The 21,173-nt window shown below is 34.2% G+C and overlaps 1 pseudogene across 1 annotated transcript in view; it reads left to right on the top strand.

Annotated features, from left to right (window-relative positions):
* LOC143405196 (glycogen debranching enzyme-like) overlaps positions 1-14,189 on the top strand; it is a 73,440-nt pseudogene extending 59,251 nt beyond the window's left edge. Inside the window, exons 32-34 of the transcript XR_013091997.1 lie at positions 9,755-9,992; positions 10,073-10,178; positions 11,729-14,189. The product of XR_013091997.1 is annotated as a glycogen debranching enzyme-like (transcript). The remainder of the gene's footprint in view (positions 1-9,754; positions 9,993-10,072; positions 10,179-11,728) is intronic.
* Positions 14,190-21,173: the final 6,984 nt, after the last annotated feature.

Here is a 21,173-nt window from a genome sequence, read left to right as displayed (position 1 = left end):
GTTATTTATTATCTTATTGTTTAGTTTTTTGAGTTCTTTGTATACTCTGGATATTAGGGCTCTATCTGAAGTGTGAGGAGTAAAAATTTGTTCCTAGGATGTAGGCTCCCTATTTACCTCTCTTATTGTTTCTCTTGCTGAGAAAAAACTTTTTAGTTTGAGTAAGTCCCATTTGTTGATTCTAGTTATTAACTCTTGTGCTATGGGCAAAGGACTGATATATTAACATATGTTACATAGACAAGATAATAAGACAGATATGAGCTATCATTAATTATCTTCATTTTATAAACAAAGAAGGTGAAGTAACTTAGATAAAGTCAAACAGCAAGTAATCTACTTTAGTTTTTACTAAGATCCAGGCTGTCAGGTCCTCCAAGCTGTGCTCTTAACTGCACTATTAACTCTGTTTACTCTTTCTCTGGCTTTTATTTCCAGCACCTAAATATGCTCATTCTCTAAAAATCCAAGGGATTTTGTTTGTTTGCTTATTTCTTATTAATGTTTTTGCTTTGCAATACTGATTTCTGAACTCAGGGCCACACACATGTCTCGCAAACACTCTACCTGTGAACTACGTCCCTTGCCAGGCAGGCTTTGAACTTGTGATTTTCCTACCATAGCATCCTAAGTAGCTTGGGATACAGATGTGTACCCTGGTTGCCTCTTGACCTTTCTAATACCGGTGTTTAGCGCTATACATTTCCCCTTACGTATCAGTTTATCATATTCCACAAATTCTGATAAGTTGTATACTTATTTAGTTGAAGTACTTCCTTTTCTTAAATTTTTTTACTGGTGTTTTTAGTTTTACTTAGCAGTAGAATGTATTTTGACATATTATACATACATGGATTATAACTTCCCATTCTTGTAGTTGTGTATGATGTGGAGTTACACTGGTTGTGTATTCATATATGAACATAGAAAAGGAATGTCTTCTGTCTTTCCTATTTCCACCCTCCTTGCCTTGCCTTGATTCCCCTTTGTCTAATCCAATGACTTTCTATTCCCCCACCCCTTTTTGTGTGTTAGCTTATCAGAGAGAACATTTGGCCTTTGATTTTGGGGGATTCATTTATTTCACTTAGCATGATAAGTCTCTAGCTCAATTTATTTACCTGGCAAATGCCATAATTTCATTCTTCTTTATGGTGAGTAATATTCCATGTGTATATATACCACATTTTCTTTATCTGTTCATCTGTTGAAGGGCATCTGGGTTAGTTCCATAGCTTCACTATTGTGAATTGAGCTGCTATAAACATTGGGGTGGCTATATAACTGTAGTATGCTGTTTTTCAGATCCCTTGGGTATATACAAAGGAGTGGGATAACTGGGTCCAATGGTGGTTCTATTCCAAGTTTAGTTGAAGTACTTTGTTTTCTCCTTTGATTTTATCTTTCACTCATAGGTTATTTAGAAATTCATTATTTAATTTTCAAATGTTCATGAATTTTCCAGAGCTATTTCTATTATTGTTTTTAAAATTGGACCATTGTAGTCAAGGAATATACTCTGTGTGACTCAAACCCTTATAAACTTATTAGTAGTTATGATTCAGAATTTTCTGTCTAGGTAATTCATCTGTTTTCAATTGCAAAAAATATATATTCTGGGGCTGGGGATGTGGCTCAAGCGGTAGCGCACTTGCCTGGCATCATGAGGCCCGGGTTCGATCCTCAGCACCACATACAAACAAAGATGTTATGTCCGCTGAAAACTAAAAAATAAATATTAAAAAAAATTCTCTCTCTCTCTCTCTCTCTTAAAAAAAATAGAATATATATTATGCTCCTTAGGTGGCATGTTCTAGAAATGTCAGTTGGTTCAAGTTGGTTGATGTTCAAATTCCTTAAGGGATTTCCAAACAACAGGATATTGTCTCAATTTCTGCAGTCAGTAATCTGAAATCAAGGCATGGGCAGGGCCATTCTCTCTCTGAAGTCATCAGGGTTGTGACAGCAAACCTTCAGTCTTCACTGGACATTCCTTTTGTGTGCATGTTGGTGTCCAAATTTCTCCTGTATAAGGATGCCAGTCATATTGGATTAGGGCCCACCTTACCCCAGTATAACCTCATCTTAACTAATTATATATGCTAATAAGTAATCATGGATGTGGAGAATATAGTTCAATCACTTACAGATTACCTAACTATCCACTTTCAGAGATTTGGCATTTTGCTCTGAAGTAACTTTAATACTTGGAGACATTTAAATATTTTTTCTGTATTTTTCATTTCTATTTGATAGATTTTTTTTTAAGGAATATAATACCAGGCTACGGTCATAGCTCAGTGGTAGAATGCTTGTCTAGCACATGTGAGGCACTGGGTTCATTCCTAAGCACTACATAAAAATAAATAAAGGTATATGTTCATGTATATATACCTTTATTAAAAAATAAATATAATATTAGCTTCTTTGATAATACCTATCAAAAATAACTCATATTCATCTCATGGAATTATTTTCCTATTTTAATTATGAAATATTTCCTATGTACAGAAGAATATTTGTAACACAGCTGAGTTCCAGTGAAAAATAAGGAAATTAATATATTCTCAGAACCCCACTTAAGAAAAAAACATTATGGGCTGGGGTTGTGGATTAGCTGTAAAGTGCTCACTTAACAAGTGCGAGGCCCTGGGTTCAATTCTCAGCACCACATAAAAAAACAAATAGATGTTGTCTATCTACAGCTAAAAAGAAAAAAAAGAAATATTACAGATTTCTGTATTTTTATTTTTTTGAAATTTGCTTCATATTTAAGAATGTATTTTGAAACTAAGAATAAATTAGATACAATAATAGTTCTGTGTTCTAGAACACATTTTTTAAGCTTTATTAATGCCTCTTAATTCTGTATAAGTAAGGAGTAATTCTAGCTCCTGTATCATAGAGTTACGGTGAGTATTAAATGAGGTAATATATATAAATTACTAAATATTATAACATAAGTTTATACTATATAAATTTGTTATTTAGTAAAATGAAAATGGTCAGTTTTTCCCAGTGTCAATTCCTAGTGTTTATTTATTATTTTATTTAGTTTTACAGTTATATCAAGATCACACATGGGGATGTACCTCAAAAGTAGAGTGCTTGCCAAGCATGTATGAGGCCATGGAGTCAATTCCCAGCACCACACACACAAATCACACATACTATCTACATAATTACAACTTGAGTCTTATAATTTATTCTAAAATAATGAAATTAAGCCTCAAAGAATATTCCTATATTGCCTGGAATGGTGAGTTTTTACTATATTTCTAAAAGATAAAAGGATCCTTTGTGTTTGAAAGTTATAAATCCTAAGGATGGAATAGGAAAAAATAACTTTAATCTAAATTCTTTATATGGACATCTTTAGGATATTCTGGTTTATTTTGTTACAAGTGATTGTTTCTGTACTAAAAGGCAAAAAACATGAAGTATTACCTATATTGTTAAAATGTGTTAGATTATGTCTCATAAAAAATCCTTTCTATTTTTCAGATCCCATTGGAAAGGACTTCTAGAACTGACCAATGAGAATGGCCAGTATTGTCCTTTCAGCTGTAAGACACAAGCCTGTTCAATTGCTGTTATTCTTGAAACACTTTATGATTTATAGTTGGTTCAGATATATTTAATAAATATACAACTTCATTATGCAATGCAAGATCATAATGCAGATGCCTATGTATACAAATTCAAGTTTTTTAAAAAAATATTTCATATAATATTGATGCCCAATTAGGTAAGATTATAAAAGCATTGATTTATCTTTTTCTTTTTTAATGTATGATGGTAGCTTTCAGTTTGAATAAGAGAAAAATTATGATTACCAACAGAATTTTCTTTTGAGTTCATTAAGTATTCCTTGAAATCCAGAGTTAGAAAAAGAAAACTTATATAATCTTAATTTTTTACAAAAGTGAAAATGGAAAAGTATCTTTAAATTGTGGTATATATTCAGGAACAATACATACTGAACAGGCTGTGGATAATTAACGTTCCCACCATGTACTATGACCTTCTTTTTTTTTTTTTTTTTTTTTTGGTACTGGGGATTGAACTCAAGGGGCACTCAACCACTGAGCCAGCCCTATGTTTTGTATTTTATTTAGAGACAGGGTTTCCCGGAGGTGCTTAGCACCTCTCTTTTGCTGAAGCTGGCTTTGAACTTGCATTCCTCCTGCCTCAACATCTTGAGCTACTGGGATTACAGGCGTACACAACTGCACCCAACCTATGACTGCCTTCGTAATACCTTATTCAATATATATTTCAGAAGTGCTTCATAAATGTAGATTTATCAACATTTCTACCATATATGTTCATAAATGAAGCACAGATGTTCAAACTGTGATATTATTTTTTCACTGATGTATCAGTATGTTTTCAAATGTTATGAATGTCAATAGTTTATTAAAGACAACTGACTTGTGCTAATGATGCATAGACTGGGAAGAAATCAGAGCATTAAGAAATTGATTTCATTAAAAACAGTTTTGTAAAATTAGCCTCAAGTTCTAGTTTCCTGTTATATGAGATGACTTACATTTTCAAAATAGAAATTGTTGGACATATTTATGAGAACTTTCAAGAAGAAAAGAATGTTATATTATTTTTTAAAACTTGACAGCTCTCTCTGGTTTCTGTGCAAAAGTCTATTGACAGAGCATAATAAATACTGGTTTCTGTTGATGAAAGCCTACATTGACAAGTTCAGTATTGAGAACAATCTTTTTTTTTGGGGGGGGGGGGTACTGGGAATCAAACTCAGGACCTCATACATACTAGGCAAGCACTCTACCACTGAGCCACATTCCCAAGCTGACAACAGTCTTAATATAATAAAACTATAGATACAAATTCAGTAGTTATCTTGAATCCAATAAAATAATTTGAAACATATTTTGTTTTAAGATACCTTAAACTTGAAAATGACATAAAAGTGAAAAGGTTTTTAACATTTATAAGAATTTTCATTTTTGAATAGTACTTATTTCCTAGATGGAATTTTTTTTACTATTTTTTTTCTCAAGAGTAAATTAATTATATCATTATATTTTGTTTGGGAGAAAGTAGTTGTAAAAATCCTTTCATTACTATTTAATATTATTCAGGGATATGTATGTTTATATATAAAATAATGATACAGTAGAACTTTTCTCAAGAGATCATATACCTAACAACCTAAGAAATGAAAATAAAGATAGGCATTCAAGGCACAACTTCTAGTACCCAAATCTATAAATGCATCAAATGTCAAATGCCCATGTTGAAAGGCTCATGCAGTTTACTGCAGGATTACCTACCCACCCTTCTGCAAAGCTGACCCTGCTTTAGAAATAGTTTTCACTAGCTTAGTTTTCTGGTACCTAACCTAGAGCAGATTAAGTCCTAGAAATTCAAGGAAGCTTGTGATAGTAATCTGACCACTGTTTATAAGTAAGAATTTCCAGATTTTCCTTCATTCCCTCCCTTACTCAATATATAACCTCCTCTAAACTTTGGAGGTAAATGGAAAGACCTTAGCCAGGCCTAGAAACCCTTATCTGTAATCCCAGCAACTCAGGAGTCTGAGGCAGGAGGATCACAAGTTCAAGTCCAGCCTAGACAACTTAGTGAGACCCTGCCTCAAAATAAAAAATGAAAAGGACTAGAGATGTAGCTTAGTGATAGAGCACCACTGGGTTCAATCCCCAGTACTGGGGATGGGGGAGACTGACCTTCCTTGAGGGAACTATTAGTTCATCCAAGGTTTATGTAGCTATGCTGCTCTACCCTAACAATACAGGAAATAAGAAAGGTAATAGAAAACCTGCATATGTAACTAAAGCAAGAACTGACAGTTAAATGTGACTAAATAAACAAATAACAAGTTGATGGTTTTTAAAAAATAGATATGCTAGTTTTTCTACTGTAGGGGAAATACCCATCTTGGTAAATCTTTTGGATATTGCATTCTCATTAGGAGTATTAATGAAAGAACATTGTCATATTATGCATGGTCTGCTTTAAAGTTTAAAAAGGCATGTTGTGAGCTAGGGATGCAGCTCACTAGTAGAGTGCTTGCTTAGAATTTGCAAGACCCCTTGGTTAGATCCCCCACATATCTATCTCTCTCTCTCTCTCTCTCTCTCTCTCTCTCTCTCTCTCTCTCTCTCACACACACACACACACACACACACACACAAACACACATACACACACACATTGGGGAAAAGACAAAGAAGAAGAAGAAGGCATGTTCTACATTATTCCATCGTGGTAGTTAAAGTAACACTTTTAGACTTTAGAAGGATAAATGGCATTTGACTGAAGAACATTTATGTAGAATGCTTCATTCCTGTGCAACACTGGATAATCTATTATTATATTACATTTTGACAATGGTCTGTGCCTTGGTTTTTCATTAATCCAAATCAATCTGAACCCTTCAAAATAAGAATGAAACTTGCCACTTTTAGCAGTGTGCTGTGATATTTTAGTAACTTTTCAAAGGTAATTAAGGAAACATGAGGCTTATCATATGTATCAATATTGTAATATGAATTGTAGTGTATTCTGGTATCAGTATTATGCTGCTGTATCTAGTGGGCAAATGTCATTTATATCTCTGTGTGCCAAGAAAATAAAATGTTTTCTAAAGGACTGTGTTTTGATTTCATTACATCATTTTTCAATTAACTTGACATTTATTAAGTACTTGCTTATTTGGGTGCTTACCTTTTTGATAGGATGTGTGGGGACAGAGAAAGAAGAATTTTAAGATATTTGATAATTTAATTTGTCATGTCAAAATTTGGAGCAAATTAAACTCTTGATGTATAAATAGATCTATTAGCAACTATGCACTCCTCTTGTATGTCTTCAATACCATGAACTTTTTATTTTCCTTTCAACTTATTAAATGCAAATACTACACGCCAAATAGACATACATACATAGTTTCTACTGAAGTAACCAATAAAGATTTTGTCACTTTTATTTTACTGAATAATATATATGTGTGTATATGTATAACCTAAATTGATATATTTAACTTTTGCCTTAAGTAGTATTGCTTCATTTTTTTAATGCAGATATATACCTTTATCTTCAGATAAAAGATCTTAACCTAAAAATCTAAACCTGTAACTATCAAATGGTTTTAGGTTAACTTATCAAACTTGTAAGTTTACTTATTTAAATCCTCAATGTGTTGATATAATAAACTCAAGGAATTTGCTTAGTGGTTTATTGTTTTTGTTTTTTCTATTTGTAAGGGCCTTGAATTATAAAGCAGTATTAAAATCTTGTCATTTTGGCTGCAACTTTTTTTTTTTTTGAGAGAGAGAGAGACAGACAGAAAGGGAATTCCAATATTTATTTTTTAGTTTTTGATGGACACAACATCTTTGTTTGTATGTGGTGCTGAGGATCGAACTCGGGCCACACACATGCCAGGCGAGCACACTATCACTTAAGCCACATCCCCAGCCCCACCTTTTTTCCTAATATTTGTTTTCCTAATATATTTGGTTTTGTTATTTTGGCTAGGAGAATTTTTTGTTTAACTCACAAAGGCTTTTAAGTTTTCTTTAATCAAATCTTTAATTTTTACTTACCTCTTCTCTCCCTTCAAATTTTAATCAGACACACACAATTTAATAAACATTCCTTCTATTTTCCTTTGGGCTTATGGGTTTTTTAACAGTTATCTGATATGAGGTAAAAATCACTTAGGTTTTTTAAAAGTTGTTGCACTCTAAATTCATATGTTTATGGTAATGTCTTTTTATGGTAATGTCTTTTTTCAGTCATTGAATTTTTTTTAATAGTAGGACCTACATTTAGGGATTATTGTTGAAGTTATCTGCCTACACATTCACTTAACTATTGTAGTTTTTGTTTTAATATTTATTAGTTTTTTTTCTTATCACCTTACTTTCTAACCAATTCCCTACTCTTCATTTTTCAGAATTTTCTTATAAATTCCCAACTTGGCATTCTTATGTATTTTTCAAATCCAAAAACTATTAGTCTTTTTTCACTAAGTACATTTAATAAGAATTAACATAATTACAATATTTAATTTTATGTAAGAACATAGACTGGGATTTTTTTGTTTGTTTGATCTAGTTTTTTGTTTCTTTGCTTTTTCTTGCTGCAATTCTTCCTAATTTTTGTTTTGGTTGTTCAAAGCTATTTTAGTTCAACTGATAGCCTATTAGTCAAAATAAGAAATTCAAATACAAGGTTGAAAAGGTACATGTGAAAGTATGTATGAGAATATGTGTATATACACACACACATACACACACATATAAATACATATATATGTGTGTTATGTGTATATATATATATATATATATATATATATATATATATATATATATGTTTTGAACTAGGGAAAGTTTTAATGTGAGTCATATGAATACACTTATTAAATTTGGTGATGAATGTATATATAGGAATACATAATAATATATATGCAAATATACCATTGATAATTGTTATGACAAAATACACATATTATTTATATTACAATATATGCTCTTATGTAAAATGAAGTTTAGGTTTAGGATAAATTGTATCTAGGAATATATAATGATGTATATACCATTGGTTTGGTATATACATTGGTACTTGAACATAGAACTCAAATATACTGAATATTCATATGATTATTAATGCTGACATGTATAATTAGGTTTAGGTATAGTGGTAAGATTTAGTACTAAAGTTTGAGTTGAGTTAAGGTAGAGGGTTGGGGAACAAATCTGTATATTGAGAAACATCAATATTCATAAGAATGTATGCTTGAAAATATGTATCAAATCTTATATAAGCATGTTTTGAAATAGGAGATTGTTTTATGTGATGCTTATGAATACACTGCAAAAATCTGCTGTATAGGAGTCTTCTCATACTCTCTGAGATGTTGTATTCCGTCTAGGTAAGACCTTGTGGAGAAGCTGCCTGTCTGCTTTCTTGGTTTCATGCCACAGAGCAGCCAAAAACAGGACCACCTCTATTCTGCCATCTTGGATCTGTCCAAATAATTTTATTAGGGAGAACTGAGAAGACCCTTCTAAACAGATGGTGATAATAGAAGGATTATGTACCTGTTAAATCTCTAAGGATCTATAAATTGAGAATGTGTAGCACATCTGACCCCTGTAGTTAAAATAAGGGATAGCCCCTTCTACCTTGCTTAGAAGAAGATAACACTCTCCAGATGTCAATAGACTCTATATGTGTAGGTATGGGTGCCCCATGGACAACAGGGAATTCACAGACTTTCAAAATCATGTAAAGTTCCCCTAACATAGAATGTGTTATGCAGTTACTTAACTCCCCATCTCATGGTATCCCCAAACCTGGAGGTTCTATTTATTGATCCCTGTGAATAGACACCATTAACTTTTTTGTTCTTTCCATGTCTGGAGCCTCTAGAGCATGTTGTCTCTAGGGATGTCAACTACACTTAGAACAATATAGAGCTAATATTAATACTTTGCCTCTTCAACCCCTCCCCCAACCCCTGTACTCAAGAGAATGGCTTCAGGAAACATTTTTGTCTCAGCACTTGCCATCTAAGCATCCTAGACAAACACAGGAAAGTTGACATCTCCTTCAGATAGCTGATGTCTGTCTTTGTGCCTGGTCACTAGGTGGTTTCACTGACAGGTGGGGACATCAAAATGGATGTTCTCAAAGTGCTTAGAAGAGGGAGAACTGGGATCAGTACTGGACCCTCTTTCTCTTTCAGTTCCCCCCGCAGGAGGCCTGTCCCCATGGACTCTTGAAGGGAGAGGTGAGCCCCAACATGCCAGAGGTGCAAGCCTCACATGCACACATGGAGTCAAGAGTCCAATGGAAAACTTGTCTTGGAATGCAACTGGATTTACACTTTGATGGTGACAGCAAAGTCAGCCTGAGCCTTTCCTGCACCAACTAGAGCTTTATGATCAATACTAATTCTGCAAAATAATGGATGCTCTTCCAAGGTAGGGAAGGAAAGGGGAAGAGGAAGCCCAAATCCAAGTGTTGGTTGTCAGGGTGTTGAGGCCTCCCCATGTTCTCTTAGGGTCAGACTGAAATCTGAGATTCTCCAATGTGATGAGGTGAGCAGGATTGGGATTAGTATCAGAACTGCTCTCAGGTCCTGGACTGTCCTTGGCCACGTGGATTTTGTAAGTATTTACATCTCAATTACCTTATTTCAGAGACCTGATAAATAATATCTACATTTATACATGTGTGGTATAATTAATTAAATAATTTTCATAGTGATAATTCAGTAAACAAATTGTCCAGTTAAAGCATTCACTATGTAATATCAAGTCGTTAGGTCTTTCTGACAATATAAAACAAAATGATGTCTAGGAATTTTTTTTCATCTGATATAGAACATTTTTTCAGTAACAGTGTATAAATCCTAGGTCCACAACTCTGCATCATGACATATCCAGCTCCTTTTTCTCCTTTCCCACTCTCTTTGAAATAAAGTACAACCTCATAAGTGCACAAATTGGTCTCCCTGATGATTCCACACTCAGTCCATCCACTCCATCTGTCTCCATGGACATGTCCTCAGTGTCCTTCTCAACCAGGGTCCACTTTGCTCAGATGTGAAGAGTGAGCTTTCAGCCCTGCAAGCCCACTTCGTCTGAGTCATGATCATCTTACTCTCTGGTGTTCACTTCAGGTGGCGCCCTCATCTGAGATATGAGACCCTCAGTGCAGGAGGAGGCAAGGGTCATGGCAGATAAGGAGCACCTGCCTTGCACAAGGACAGCTGTCTTAAAGAGCTCAGTAAGCATCAGGGGTGCATTGTTCTGGACACACGTATGATAACATATACTGGTGAACACCTTTTCTTCCCACTGGCCTTCTACTTCTCCATGGGTTCCCACAATCTCTGTCAAGACTCATCCCATGGCTCAGTTTTTGGTCCGCTGCACAACTCCCACAGATACCAGAGCATGAAACCAGCTCCTGTCAAGATTTTGTAAGGATAGTTTGAAACCTCTGTTTAGTCCCACATACCTTCACACTAATTTCTTCTTGTTATCTAATAGGGCATCTGCTTTTCATGACATCTCTCTCTCATTCTTCTCATATTTCTAAAGATTTTCTATTTTCACATGAGTGTAATAATAATTATATATCATCTCTCCTGTATTCCTATATAACATCTTTGTTCAGAAAAATATCAATTCCTACATGATACCTATATGAGGGTTATTATATATAATGGGTATGTATGAAGCATATCATTCTTATGCAAGTTTTGTGAAATTCATAGGATTTCTCTTCTTTTCATTAATAGTGGTCTCCTCCTACTTTGATTTTGCTTGATTATTTATTTTCTCCTTCCTGCCCGTAGTGCAAACTATACCAAGTATGATTTCCTTGTCTTTCCCTTATACACCTGGGAGCTATTGGTTTTTAACAATCCTATTTTACTTGAATATTTTTTTATAAAATGGGAGAAACTTTACCTCCCAGCAAGCTTATCATCACCAGATATGTAAAAAGCAACAATAAAAATAGAAATATCCAACTCTTTCTAGACTTTATTTCTGAACTCCCTTATCCAAGACTGCTCTCTTGATTTGATGAACTTCTTGTGTGGAAGAGTCTATTAAAGTGAGGTCATAGATAATGAATTCTGTTTGTAAAGGAAACAAAAGGAGACAGATTCAAGGGCTGTCTAACAAGATACTTTCTTTATTCCTAGGAGCTGTATGCCTGAGTTCAAGGTCGAGGCTAATAAGACTCTAATACAGAACATCCTAATGCTGGGCATTTGTATAGCAGCCAGGCATTTCCTATCTGCTAGGCATTCTGTGTCTTTGCACAGAAACTTCCTTAGCCACCAAGCATGCCACAGTCATGAAGCTGTCAGAGACCCCAATCCCAAACACAGAATCCTTACACCTGTTGTCTCTGGTTTTCTTTTCAAAACTGCACTTGGACACTTTCATTGGAAAGAAGAACTCTCCCAAGCTGGAATGTGATGCTCTTGAAGGTTCAGCTGCTAACAAACAGGGTCTCAAGTACATGGTCTCATTGATGTCACAACTCTCCTGAGACAGAAGATTATCAGAAGAAAGCTATGGTTTAGCAAATGGAGAATAGCATGCAAATTCCCTGGCCTTCAAGCTTTGGGTACAGTGGTGATCATATATGTGGATCTGGGATGCACTTTCTTTTTTTAACTCTTTAAGATTATAATTCCCTCTCATGCTGTGTCTTCTCTTCACCATTTTTTATAACAGCTGATGGAGCTTCCATCTGGTCTTACCTCTATCTTCCTTGAGTTGCTGCCCTGCCATCCTCTTTAATCTGAATCTCTTGTTTGCATTGGGGTCTCTGTCACCACCAGACAGCAGCTCAGTCAGATTGGGGTCCTATACCTATGAAGAGCATCTTCTAAACACATGCTATCCTCTCTGAAATCACACACTTCCTAGACTTTCTTGGTCTTCTTTCCTTGAGTCCACTGCCTCTTTCTTCTGAGAGTGTGGCCTTCATAAGTCACTGGCACATGGCTCCTTTTCTTGGGCCTGCCTTGAGAAAAAAGACTGAGTCAACCCTGGACTGTTCTCTTGGACATGCAAATGAAAAGTGTTATAACTGATGAGAAAGAGCCCTGACTACAAACACTAAATTGCAAACTGGGCTCCAGGTGGGAGAAGCATACTGGCCTGAGGCACATTTGTCTTCAGCACCACTTGCACAGCGCTGTGCAACTGTACATGGGTTTTTCGGGACTCAGTGTCTGGAGTTCATGGATTCATTTCAGCTGACATTAATTAGAGGACATTAGATGACACCGTAAAAGGATATCAGTCTAATAACAGACCCCAGAGTGGTGCTTCAAACAGCTCAGATCCTGAGCTCCTTAGGCTCTGTGTTCTCCCTTTTTATTCCTGTTTCCACTTCTACCTGTCTAGTTAAGAGTCTAAAATGCAACTTTATTGAAATTAAAGTCTGAGAATATCAGAGAGCATGTTATTGACTAATTTGACAAAAGTTAGTTGGGGGACCAGCTCTATCAAAACTCAATATGAGGCAGGGCATGGTGGTGCATGCCTGTAATCCCAGCAGCTCAGGAGACTGAGGCAGGAGGCTCTCAAGTTCAAAGACAGCCTCAGCTACAGCGAGGCACTAATCAATTCATTGTGACCCTGTCTCTAGATAAAACACAAAGTAGGGCTGGGGATGTGGTTTACTGCATAGAAAAGACTGAGCATCCATTAGCCATTAAGAAAAAGTTGATTTGCCTCTCATGATGACTCGTTTTATGTCATAGAAAAAGATTTCAAAGGAAAACATGCAGATTTATGGCTTAGACCTGCAGCCTCTCTGTTGAACCACCTGTGTGCAAATTTTTTAGAATACAAGATAAAATAATAATAGCTGCATTGAAACTCAGTGCACAGAAAACAATACCTCCTACTATTACAAATAATCAAAATGAGTATTTCCTTTTTAATTTTTAAAACAAAAACTGCAGTTTACATTCAACCACATGAACTCACAGCCTTTTAATAAAATCAACACCACAACTGTGAGTTTTATATGAGGTCCATTCCTTTAATTAGGTAAAATCCCCCAATATATCTCTTTAGTCTCACTCCCTTGAAGGTTACAGAATGGTAAATCACCATGGAAATGCAGAAAATGATGGTTATTTAGACTGTATTCTGTCATTCTTGATACTAGTATGAAATACTGTCAAGAAATCTTTCTCAAAGGAGAACTTGGGGAAGGAAAAAGAGGAAGGGAGGAGAATACAGTGATACAAAATGTCATTCTTTTACCTGAGGTGTCCAGAGAGAATGTCCTCAAAATAGTTCACCTTCTGACAGGGTGCAGAGTCACCTGCAGGGAACTAAATAAAAGGATTTGGGCTGTGATTAATCTCGTTGCTCTCCCTTGGCTCATGACACTGTGAATGACTTCTTTTTCTCTTCACTGCTGATCTGCTTTGGAAGAACTGCTAATGTTTCCATGGATTCTTCTTTCTGTCTAGCCAAGGAGACCCAACAGTCCAGGTGCCTGGGATGCCTCCAGATTGCAGCCTTCCTCTCCCTCCCCCTATATTTATGGAAAGGGCCTGAGGCCTACACTTTGGATCCAGGCTTTGGATACACACACACACACACACACACACACACACACACACACACATATGCCCATATACATATATATATGCGTGTGTATATATATATATATATATATATATATATATATATATATATAAATAAATATAGTTAAAAGAGTGTGGTCTTCTCCTCTTTCTCTTTACATATATAAAATTTATATATATAATTTATAATACATAAATATATAATAATATATTTATAATAAATATATAAATACAATACTAATAAATATATAAATATAATAATATATAAATAATAAATATAATAATAATAAGTATATAAATATAATAATAAAGGAATAATTATATATAAAATATATGTGAGTATATATACATATATGCATATGTAAATATATGTATATGGGTATACACACACACAAACACTTTTGAAATCAAAGACCTCTTCATGTTTTTGCTTTCAGTTTTTGATGATTTTGACTTGTTTATTGACGACAAATCAGTTGTTGGCCTACACTCTGCAGTTCTATGACAGTCTCCTTAGAATGAAATTCAGTCTGAACTTTTAGCTGAGAACACTGTGCAGTTAAAGCTGTTTTCCCACCATATCCAACCCACAGGCAGAGCATCCTGTGTGTCCATCTCTTGAGGCTAGAACTGGTCATTTGGTACCCACTGGGTCAGTCTGTGGAGTGGATACATTGTTTTCTCTGTCATTGTATAGAAATTTGGAGACTGGTACTTAGACAACATACAAATATTCTGTTCGGCAATGATCTTTCTCTAAAAATTTTACCATTGTTCAAGATCTTCACCTGGGTAAATTATATTTCTTTTTGAACACTAAAAATGTTTTAATTCAGTTCTTCCTATGTTATTTTCTTGGATGGTCTTGTGTTGTTAAAAAAAAATGAACTTTTCTCTCTGAACTTCAAATTTCTTCCATAGTTAGTGTTAACCTGAATAATTAAAATGTTTTTGTTTATCACTGTGGACTCATGCATTTCTTAATTTCAATATTATGAACTTTTAGTACTGTGGCCAGTTTTGTGTTAAGGGTATAAACATATTATTTTCCTATTTATATTCTAACCTCTCCTATATCATTTAGAATGTATTTACCATTTGTAGTGGGTTGCATTATTAGATATTTTTCTCCATGTTTGTGTATATGTTATTTGGTATTTAGGAAGGGTCATATAGCTCATGTTTCACATTACCCTAACAACATTTAATATCTTTAGTTTTCTTTATTTTAAAAATATCATAATATCTGTTTTATATGTTTTACATAATATCATTCAATTTCAGCTCTAATGACCAGTATGACATCATGCACTTATTTCATGTCTACCCACAGAACCTGTGCCTTGTATTGTTATTCCAACCTAATCATCTATCTCCCAGTTACATTTATTTCTCCCATCTTGTCTACACATTGGTTTTGCTTTAGATAAAAACTGAATATGTTAATTCTCACCTGATATTTAAAATTGAGTGTCATCAGTCATCACTTTTTCACGGGAATTATCCTTAACATATTCTCATGATGGGATTATGATGTTCTGAGTTTTGCATGATTGCCTTGATACATAAATATCTCAAAGGATATTTATGATTTTCTTTTAGTATTTAGAAAATATTCGCTTAGTTTTGGGGATGGGCATGTTACATGTTTGGATTGAACGTCTACATTTTTCTTATGGGATTTGAAATTTCTATGAGCTACAATGAAGCACTCTATAAAATTCAATATACCCTCATGAGTAAAAAAAGAAAAGAAAAGAAAAGAAAGAAAAAAGAAAAAACCTCAACCAGTTAAGTATTGTAGGAACATACCTCAACAGAATATAGGATATATGTGAAACACACATTGTCAAAATCATGCTACTGAATTGGAAGAAAGTTGAAGCACTTCCTCTAAGAGTTCTAACAAAACAAGGATCTTTACTTTCACCACTTCTGTTCATTGTAGGATGGAAAACAGAACAATGGGCCAAAGAAAGGAATAGTGGACATGCAAATTGAAAAAAAAAGGAAATCAAATGATGTCTCTTTGTGGATCATATAGTATATGGAGAAAACAATCTGAAGACATCAGCAAGTAGCTCTTGAACCTGATAAACACACCTGATAAAGTTGCAGGATGCAAAATTAACATATAAAAATAGCATTGTTTTATATACCAATAACAGGCTATCTGGAAAAGACATTTTAAAAGCAATACCATTCACAGTATCCCCAAAGAGTGCTTGGGAATAAATTTTCCAAAGGAGATGGAAGATCTCTAATAATTAAAATTATAGAACTCTGATGAAACAAAGTATAAAGAGCACACACAGACACACACATTTGCAAGATAGCCCATGCTCATGGATTGAATTATTGATATTGCATACTGCCAATGCAGATTCAATAAAATATATAGCAACAAATAAATAACATTGATCACAGAACTAGAAAACCCAATGAAAAAATTTATATGGAGCCGCAAAAGACCCCAAATTACCATAAGGACCCTGAGGTGGCAGTGGAAGGGACAAAGCAGGAAGCATCAAAATACATGATTTCAAAACACACTACAAAGCTGTAATAATGAAGACAGCATATTAGTACCATAACATCAGACATATATGTCTATTAAAAATTGAGAATTTAATTTAGAATTAAATTGTTATTTTGAATTAAAAATTGAAATATTAATTAGATATTAATTCATGTATCTTTAGCCATTGAATTGTAGTTGACAATTCCAAGAACATACCTTGGAGTATTAATAAATGGTGCTGGGAAATATAGATATACACATGCAAAATAATTAATCTCTACCTATGACCGTATTAAAAAATCAACTGAAGAACTTATGATGTAGCTGAATGGTAGAATTCTAACTCAATATGTGTGCAGTCCTGGGTTTTATTCCCAGCACTGAAAAAGAAATCAACTAAAACTGTACCAAAGTCTGAAAAATAAAAATGCAGAGTTTGAAATTACTGAAAGAAAACAAAATAGAAACAGTTCAGGACACTGAGACACTTTTGGAATACCCTCAAACACACAGGCAACAAAAGCAAAAACAGTCCAATGATATTATATCAAACTAAAAAGCTTTTGACCAGCAGAGTAAACATCAAATTAAACATTATTCAGATACAGAGACAGTATTTTTGAGCTATTCATTTACATATACAGCATATAAAAGAACTCAAAATCTCAACAGAAAATAAAAGAAATACTATGATTTAAAATGGGTAAAAGATATATTACTCAAAAGATGATATACTAATGTTCATCAAATATGTGCCAAAATGCCCAGTATCACTAATTATCAGGGAAATGCAAATCAAAATTACAATGAAGTATAATTCTCACTCCAACTAGAGTGGATTTTATTTTAAAAAATCATAAAATAATGTTGGTGAGGATGTTGCAAAAAAAAACCAATTTTATACAGTGTCAATGGCAATGTAAACAAGTACAGTCATTATGGATAACAGTGTGGAATACCTTTACAACCTGAAAATAGCACTACTATATGATCCAGCAATCCCCCTCCTTTGTATGTGTGAAGACACTATATCCAGGAGATACCAACAGTGTTAGAAAAATAAAAGGAGACACAGACAAGATGCAGAGGCAGGAAAAGAAGTGGCTGCCTCTCCACGCAGCCACATTTATTTACATCAAAAGTTACCTTAGGTTGTTAGCGCCATGACTGGATTATTATTATTATTCCTTTTAATTTAGCAGAACTCAACTGCAAATCCATCTCCCCTGTGTGATTTATCAGGTTTGATCTTAAGCTTTGGGAGGGCTAATCTAGAATAGGTCTTCTTCTAAAACCTGGCCCAAATATCAGAACCAGGATCAATCCTGTGGAAGAGGGTTTGCATGCTTTACAGCTAAACAAACAAACAAACAAACAAAACCCTTGAATTTGAGTCTTTGTATCACTTTAGATCCCAGTTGCCAGATAACTGAGTTCAAAGTTCAGGCTGGTTAAGACACAGAGCCATTTTCTCTAAGGACATTACCATAGTAACTAGCTACTGCACCTGTATAGTTATCTTACTACCTTCAAGAAGAAACTGCTGGTCATTCCAAAAGTAAAGAGCAGAGCAACTGTTACCCCCAGGGAGTTTAATCACCAGAGGAAGACTTCCCTGTACATTTCCAATGTTGGAATACCTACATAGCAGACCCATATTTATTGTGGGAGTAGTCCTGGCTGTCAAAATATGCAATCAACCTATCAATGAGTGGATTCTGAAACTGTGGTGTATGTACACAAGAGAATAATATTCAGCCATAAAAAGAATGAAATACTGTCATTTGTAGCAACAACCATGGGACTCCTGGATTTTATCCAAGGCCTTTTCTGTACCTATTAAGATGATCATGTGATTCTTGTCTTTAATTCTGTTTAAGTAGCGCAATACATTTCTTGCTTTGCTTATGTTGAGCCAATCTTGTTCAATATCCATGTGTTTCTTATTATTTTTCTTGTTGTTAATTTCTAGATTTATTCCATTACAATCTATAGAATACATGAGATGGTACTGATATTTTTGTACTTGGTAAGACTTGCATTGTGGCCTAGAATGTGATATAATTTGGAGGAAGTTCAATGTGCTTCTGATAAAAAAGTAAACTCAACTGGTTTGGAGTGAAATATCCCATAGATCTATTTGATTTAGAGTGTTATTTAGTGTGGAGATATCTTTATTGATCTGCTGTTTTGATGACCTATGTATTGATGATAGGGTGTGTGGAAATCACCTAGTATAATGTTTTGGGGTCTATCTAGGATTTAATGTCTTAGAATTTTTTTTTTTTATGTAATTGGGTGCATCAAAATTTGGGACATAAATGTTTACTATTGTTATACTTCTTATTAGAATTTTCCCTTTACCAAAATGTAGTGGCCTCTTTTTTTCATTCTGATTAACTGTTGCTTGAAAAAGTTTGCCTGTCTGGTATGAGAATAGCTACTCCTGCTTCTTTTCAGGGAAAAGAAATATGCATGGAATAATTTATTTTAATTCTTTTACCTTCAGCTTATGGGTGTCTTCACCTATGAGTTTCTTGTAAGCATCCCATAGCTGTATGGTGTTTTCTGATCCATTTTGCTAATGTTTGCCCTAATGGAGGAATTGAGACCATTAACACAAATACAAAGTACAAAACTATTTCCTAAACTGGATAAAGAGTATTTACTACAAAACATTTAAAAGGCAACAAAACTAAATTTTGAAAAATGGGAAGAATGACTTACAATTCCAAGTACTTACTGTTTTTGTTGAGCTTTAATGAATGCAATAATAAAAACAGAATATAATATAAATATTGTTATCAAATAGAAAAATCCTTGATTTCAGCATTTATTACTTCAATAAAGAAATTTAGAGGGCTAGGGTTGTGGCTCAGCAGTAGAGTGCTTGCCTAGCACATGCAGGGTCCTGGGTTCGATCCTCAGGACCACATTAAAAAAATGAATAAAACAAAGATATTGTGTCCAACTACAACTAAAAAAATATTAAAAAGGAATTTAGAAAACATTATATATTCTGTATTAATGAGAAAACTGATAAAAATGAGATTTTATAAGGGCAAGTATAATAAATGAGCAGCAACCCAGTATATATCAATAATTAGTAACAAGAAATAGAAAATGTTTTCATTAACAAAAGCCATAACATATTAACCAAGAAAAATAAATTCAACAAAAAGCATGCAAGACTTGTAAGAAGAAAGTTTAAGCTATTAATGTGTGATCTTAAATACTATACAAAGACATGTCATCTTCCTTGTAGGAAGATTAATAAATAGATTAATAAATATGGTTATATGTACAAACCACACAAGTCCAAATGGAGTTACTTTGAATTTGAATTACTATTAGATAAACAACTGCAATAAGTATGAAGAAATAATAGTTTATTAAAACACAGGAAAGGAATATTGTGGAAGAGTATGCCATAGAAGATTATTTTAAATACATATTAAATTATGTATTTAATTAAAATGGTGTGTCATTGATAACAGGATATTAAGTAAGTCATTATGAAGGTATAAACAATTCCAGTATATGGGGGACCCAAAATATTATTAATTTGGCATTTTAATTCAGTGGGGAAAAGAATTAAATACATAATAATCATGATAACTAGATATCTTTTTGGAAAAACATTAAATTCTTTCCAATGAGTCAGACTCATTTTCCTCATATTCCAAAACACTGAGCATCAAACATTCTAGAAATTTCTAGATTAAAAAAGAAAATCATTTGCCCAAAAATAGATTAAAAAATGGAAAAAGAACAAAGTTGACTTCACCAGCCACACTGAATTTCAAAAAGAGATAAAGACTTTAAATTCCTTATATATCTGATAAAAAATAATGTTCAGTCCTGAGTTCTCAGTGAAAATATCAAGCCCTAATCTCCTAGGATGCTGTGTTGAACATTTCCATGTACATATGTGAATAGAAATGCTAATAAATCTGTGACCATTATTTCTACCCAGGACATGTCAAACGTACTCCATTTATCATGGCAAGGGTCCTGCATAGTTGTGTGAAAGATGAAGATACAACCCTACATCTCTGGGAATCTGCTGCCTCACCCTTTGCAGCCTTTTTCTCATCATACTGCCCATAGAGATGAACCAGCTTCGTTCAAGTCCTGCATATGTTTTCTGCCCAGGCAAGGCCTAGTGCCTGTTCTCTACGGGAATAAGCCCCAGATCAGTGAGTGCAGTTGCATTGTTTTGTCCTCTATGTGTCCATCCTTAGAAAGCTTCAGTGCTCAGAACTGAACACAAATTTTGCCCTCTGTTTCCCCCATCATGTCACACCTATCTGAGGACAGGGCCATATGCACACAAGGAGTTTTCTGCTTTTAGAGGGAACACTGTGAACAATGTGGGTGTTATGTTCTGGGCATGTCCCTTAATAGAAAATAAATGAATCCCTTTAACCTCTTCCATGTCTTTCTTTTTGTTTGGTTTGTTTTGTTTGTTTGGAGTACTGAAATTTGTGCTATAGGGTGGAGTTA

Source organism: Callospermophilus lateralis, chromosome 7, assembly GCF_048772815.1.
Source record: "Callospermophilus lateralis isolate mCalLat2 chromosome 7, mCalLat2.hap1, whole genome shotgun sequence".
Taxonomy (NCBI): domain Eukaryota; kingdom Metazoa; phylum Chordata; class Mammalia; order Rodentia; family Sciuridae; genus Callospermophilus; species Callospermophilus lateralis.
Note: the sequence above shows the minus strand (reverse complement) of the source record. Positions and strands in the feature narration are given on the sequence as shown.